The sequence below is a fragment of the Vigna angularis genome, chromosome 7 (assembly GCF_016808095.1).
Source record: "Vigna angularis cultivar LongXiaoDou No.4 chromosome 7, ASM1680809v1, whole genome shotgun sequence".
NCBI classification, from domain to species: domain Eukaryota; kingdom Viridiplantae; phylum Streptophyta; class Magnoliopsida; order Fabales; family Fabaceae; genus Vigna; species Vigna angularis.
In genome coordinates, this window is record NC_068976.1 from 16438445 (window position 1) to 16444811 (window position 6367).

The following is a 6367-nucleotide window of genomic DNA, read 5'->3' on the forward strand; positions in this document are numbered from 1 at the left end:
TTGTGATTCATCAAACCCTCGTTTTCATCGTCCAAAGTCAAATTCTTCGTTCTCTTATGGCCGATCAAACGGTTTTTAGGTTTTGTTAAGTGCAGGTTCTGTTGCTTCAATTTCGACGGAGGCGAAGGAGACTGGTTTTACGCAGGCAAGTAATTGTTTAATTTGATCGTTAATTTTAATTAGGTATGTTAGATTAGGAGTAGTACCTTTACGAATTTTCTGTTAATTTTAAACGGTTATGGTTTTGTGTTGTTAGGTTTCGGTGGCGCCGGCGTTGATCGTGGTTTTTCTGTGGTGGATGTTGTTGATGGTCGCTTGTCGAAAGACTCAACTTAGTAATTGTCGCGAGATTCCTCGTGTTACGTTGACTTTGTGCCTTCCGGATGACCGAAGATCGTTCCGCTCCTCCAGAATCGGAATTATGGCGAATTCGTGGTTGGTCAGATATCGTGCGCGGAACCAACCTACAAGATGTCGGGATTTTCCATCCGATTCGTGATTACATGGATCTTCTACAACCACTAAGAGGTATATTAATAAAGGATTTGGTGGATTCGGAGTTTGAGATTTTTTGTAAAAGATCTCGTATCTGAGTGCTCTGGCTTAAGGTATTTTGATTGGGTTGATTCTTGATGGGGCTAATACCGGAACAGGTTGTATTGGTAAGATCGTTTAGGTATTTTATGTGGTTATTGGATCTGGTTGATATATTTGGAGGTATGGTTGCGAGGGGTGTGTGTAAGTGATTGTTCTGATGTTAGCTCTTGTTTATGGACCTTTGCCATGTCAGGTGCGCTTGCATGGCAGGTCCGAAAAGCGTTAATAAAATGGTTATTTTTTTTGTTTGGGGGAGGGTAGGAGTCGGGGCTTTTATTGGTAGTTTTTTCCCCGATTCTTTTCCCTCTCCCCGTGGTGTTGTGTTTTCCCCTTTCCCTTTCTCTTCCTTAGTCTCTCTGCTCTGCCCTCTGAATTTTTTTATATATTCTGGTTCGCTTACTGCTTATCGGCTCAACAAAACGACAAAACGATTGGCTACTCGGCAAGGTACATAGTGCTGAATGCACACTTTAATTCATTTTAATTTCGTTGTTTATGAATTTACTCTTCGAGTTTGCAATACATAATTAACACTATTCCATGCATCTAAATCAATTAATAGGGCGGTTTTATTGAATCTTAATTAACATTTAAGTCATTGCTACAATTTATGCATACTTTAATTATTTCTTGACCGTATGTTTTATAATTTCGCAAATAAATTATTTGTTTAAGCATATATACTCTGCCCTACTGTGATTTGTAATTCACATCAATAGAATTGATTTGAAGGGGGTTTCCAATAAATTAATAACTAAGGAATTTATAAACTTCATCGAAGGAGATTTGAACAATGTAAATTGCACCTTTTAGTTCTGTGGTTTTATAAACTTTAACTTGATTGATTAAAGTTAATTTATTAAACTGAGGCACAGCATGATTTTTAATATTTGTTCCAAATTTATATATTATTCAACAATTGAATCAAAGTGGCTTTGGAATTACAATAAAAAATGTGCAAATGTTTCTTTGAGAGCTCATGCATATATTAACAATTGAATCAAAGTGCCTTTGGATTCACGATATAATAGTTTGCGAATGTTTATATTTTCTGTTGAGCGCACATGCACATCAACTAGTTCATTTATATCAGATGCAGTACTTAAACTTATTTTTTCATTTTTTTTAGTTATATATATTTATATTTTAAACTTATCTTAAAGTTTTTATCTATAAATACCAGTCAATGTCTCCTCGTAGAATCCTGCATGTATTGTGATAATCTCGTAGGTTAGGGTGATGTCTTACTGCAATTGTATTATGGAGCTATTATTGGCTAACATTTGTACTTTAGTTCTGTTTAGGATCATTGGGATTTTGTTGTATTTTTATGTTTAAAAAATCTGCCGTGGTACACGAGTCAGTGATCATAGATTGCTGTAAACACCTGTGCCTAGTGTAGCTTTAAGGTTCCTTATATCTGCAGTATTCTGCTTTGGATCAGCATCAATATTGGCCTTTGTCAAGAACTGTGCGACTGGCCTCTTACATGTTCCTTTGGAGTCTAGATATAGTATTTGAAAAGGAGTCTGAGATCATGCAGAGGATGAATGTACGTGTTATTTTGCGAAGCGGGGAAGGATCTTCAGACTTGGAGGTAATATGGGTTGATCTCGGACCATTACATCTTATGGGTATGGATTTAGTTCTATTTTTTATAATTGCTCTTCCTGAATTCTCTTGTTGGAATTTAGAAGTAACTTACATTCATAATTGTAATTTGGTTTTGTTTATTGGATTGCGTAGTATAAATGGTTAGTTTTAGTTCATGTTGTCGATCTTTGTTTGGAATTGTCTGGTCTTCATTGCAAACAGTTGTGTAATCATCAAATTATGACATTCTCTGGCATATTTGCTATTTTCTTGGAACTTCGGGTAGAATTTGCTGGACACATTAAATAATTTAGTGCTTAATTAGTATCTCATTTATGCCTATGATTAACAATTGATGCTCTTATTGGTGATTGAATGTGCGTTTTGTCTAACATGATTTGTGCTCTATTTGCAGGTTAGATATCAATCTTCTATCACTTGAAAATTTCGATCCACGTCGAGGCTATTTATCTAGAGATTTGACTTTGGTGCTTCATCAAATCATGCTGGATCAACGACAAGCCACAGTGCATTATAATCAAACGATTGTTTTATGTTCGGTCATGTAACGTCGACCTTAATGGTCACGTCTTTTATATTTGGCGACATCTTCGGGGATCTGTATACTGTTGACGAAATCCTGAAGTTGGTGGTTGTTCTCAACTTCTCCTATCCTTGATCATTGTTATTGAAAATTATCCTCGTTGTTCTGTATTCATGGGAAAAATATTTGTCTCTGGTTTGTTCTCTACTCCATTTTTTAACTATGAACATGCTGAAACAGTTTTTTCCAGGTATTTTTGTAAATGTTTTCATGTAGATCTTTTGGTGCGGTTTGGCCAATAATCCCGCTACTTAGTGTTAGTTTTGGTGTTTTACTACTCTTGTTTCACAACATATTGGTTTATAATTGGTTCTCAGAATTCGGTTTCGTCGTTATATTTTGTGAATCAGATTTTGTGGGAAGATGTGATGGATTATCAGTTTGATCCTCCTGGTCTGTAAGTTAATTGATTGAATATTGTTTCGATAAAATAATAAATTAATTCTCAGGGAGGACCATATGATCTGAAATTGAATATTCATTTAGTAATTGACTGTTTAATGTTTCCTAGTCTTGTGTGCTCGACAAGTGTATGATTCAAATCACTTTAAGAACATCCGTTTTATTGAAGTAGTTTGTTACTTAAGTTGAGGAGTTACTACTGTTTTTTCCTCCTCATTTTGCTTTTTCAGTTTACCTTTATTAATTTCGAAAATCCTTTTTCTTGATTTGTGGTTTGACATCTAAATAATTTAATTTCATGAAGTATTTTACAATATTTTGGCTTATAAACTTGGTATGCAACCATCTCAAGGATACAATTGATCCACTAGCTCGAATCGGAACGAGCACCCAATTGCTGTTGCATATGGGAAGTTGGTGGTTCGAATCCACCTGGATCCGCCAACACATGTGACATTAAAATTTACTCGCCTTTTTTTAGAATAATATAAGCTGTGTGTATCTTCATGGGATAAGTCTATAGAAAAAAAAAATAGCTTACACATTCAAATGGGTTTAGTCTCCAAGAAAACTGATGACATCCATTTAGCTATTGAGATATTGGGATATACCTTTTAAGAACAATTTGTATGATCTGATTTATAATTATTTTTTTGATCTGTTCTGTTAAATATTAATTTTTTGTGACATTTTTTCCTTTAAATTTTGGTGAAATCCAGAGACTTGGCTGATAGTATATCGTTTTTTTTAACAGTTGAAGGGTTTGGCGACTACAGACATCTCTGGGGATACACCAGCTGGTCCTCTAGCTTAGGAAGTAATTAGGTTTAGATTTTTGTGGATTCAGATTTCAGAGCAATTATACTTGTGGAGTTTTGATTGCCTATGACATTTCTTTAGTAATGTATGTCCTCTCAGTTTGTTTAAAAATCATAAGATTAATGTAGATTTTACGTTCTTTCGATGATTTTTTTATGATTTTACAGTTTTCTATAGGTCTTAAGGAAGTAAGAGGGATTTAAAAACAAAATTTGTTTGAGTCAATGAACTTTTTTATCCTGTTCTAGCCATAAACGTTGAGAGATTTAAAACTAAAATATCCAATCTTATTCCTTTCAAGAGTAGTGGGACTTGAATACAACCAGTGTTGTGGAGTTGCTTACTAAAATATCCAATCTTATTCCTTTCAAGAGTAGTGGGACTTGAATACAACCAGTGTTGTGGAGTTGATTCCAAAAGGAAGCGCATTTGTTTAGGGATATCAGTTTGCTCATGCAACCAGAGGTATAAGTTGACACGGGTTTGCGATGTCCTGATGTTTCATAGTTCTTAGGACATTTGAGACTAAAAAACTAAAATAATAGGGAATTTTATAATTTTTTTAGATTGGATATCTACTTTTTTCAATATGCACTTTAAAATTTAGAAAGTATTAGTTTTCAATTTAGTTTTTACTTTGCAACTCATTTCTAACTTTCAATACTATGGAACCTTGATCCCGTTTTACATCTCTGTACATTATTTTAGGGTGAGAATCAAAACTTCAACATCGAGGCAGCCAAATCCCCTTAGCACCGATGCAGCAATAGCACGGCACTGAGCTTCTACGTTTTCTTGTTATTGTAGTAAGTTTTTTTTTTATATATATAGTAAACGCTGTTTTTGTTCGGTTACATAGAACAATCTTCGTATGTCTTAATTTTCAAGACCTGGAAGGAACAAAATAATTTTTCTTTTTCAGACAATTCACTGCGGAAATTTCAGGAGCAATTATTAGATTATGCTACTGCAGATGAGGCTTGCATCAGATAACACCTGCAAGCATGAAGTTTCCTATTTTTCATCAAAAGGGTATTATTATGATTGCATGGACCAAATTTTCGTTTCTCTGTTACAAATTTTAGTTTTTTCATTACAGTATTTGGCTGCTCAAGATAATTTTCAATCTTAATTTGTATTCTACCATCCATACGTATGTAGGCTTGGAAAAGTCTGATACTTTTTATCTTAGTTTCTGATTAAGTTTTTGGTAGTCTGAGTATCAACATGAGGGTATAGATTTGTGTGTTGATTTTCGTTATTGGGTTACCACTTTTCATAGATGCTATGGACCTTTCAGTGAAGTATTCAATTTTTCTTTCTTTTTCAGATTTTTTGGGGGTGGTTGCTGTTTGCATGGATTTCAAGTGACTTTAAATTTAACACCTGAAGGTTTTTGTGTCAACTATTTCTGTTTAATTTTTTAAGAGGTGAAGGAACTCTTGAAAAAGAAGAATACAGAATAGTTAGTTGAAAATGGGGTTCAAGAGTAGATACTGATGAAAGTTCCAAATGAGAAACTAGTAGAACAGGCTCAAGATGACTGGTAGGGGAATAAAACTTCTCAAAATAAAATCTTTCACCGGGCTGTAAATTCCTTGTTGATGTCATCAATTTGTGATGGTGAATATTTAATCTCAACCACCAACTCTCACTAGCTCTACAAATGTTAGTCTTCTTTTACAAGAGGGATGAAAACATAATCTTTTAATTCAACTAGAACCAAAGTTAGAAAAGAGGCTCATTGCAAGTGTTGTGATATTCTTATGTCAGAAAGGAAAAACTTTAATGTGTCGAATAATTTTAATGTTTTGATATTTGGTATATATTTTTAGACATAAGGACAATTTGGTAGAGGTATAATAGTTTTTCTAGAGGAAGTACAAATAACCATAAATAAATAATGTTAATATTGACTTCTCTTATAATCAAATAAGAAAAAAATTATCAAATTTTGAGAATTGTATGAGTACACTATCAACATGACACAACATATTTATTAGTCTATACATTAAATAACATAATTAAATTTTAATAGATTTAATAATCTCATCTCAAAATTAATCAACTTCGGAAGTCATATATAATTTAATATAAAATAAAACTAAGTATAAAACATCGTCTTACACACTGTATTTTAATATGTCATTAACTTAAAAGATATCATTTTGATGAATAATGTATATACTAGTGATATTTGAATATCTCCATTCACACTTCTGTAACAATTATTATATAAATGCTCATCATACACTCACTTTACATATACATTCTATAATACAAAAAAAACATAATATCATTATAATAACATATCTTAAATCAATATATGATAAAAATACCATAGAAAATTCA

General features: G+C 33.0%; 1 long non-coding RNA gene across 13 annotated transcripts; it reads left to right on the forward strand.

Moving 5' to 3' along the window:
- Nucleotides 1-256: 256 nt before the first annotated feature.
- On the forward strand, nucleotides 257-5654 carry LOC108338186 (uncharacterized). Of its 13 annotated transcripts, none has more exons than XR_008250473.1 (5): nucleotides 257-2231; nucleotides 2606-4480; nucleotides 4724-4821; nucleotides 4938-5047; nucleotides 5346-5654. It is a non-coding gene; the product is annotated as an uncharacterized LOC108338186 (long non-coding RNA). The 13 variants fall into 13 exon arrangements; XR_008250477.1 differs by having other exon boundaries at nucleotides 4961-5047; XR_008250475.1 differs by having other exon boundaries at nucleotides 2606-4100; nucleotides 4317-4480; nucleotides 4938-5654.
- Nucleotides 5655-6367: the final 713 nt, after the last annotated feature.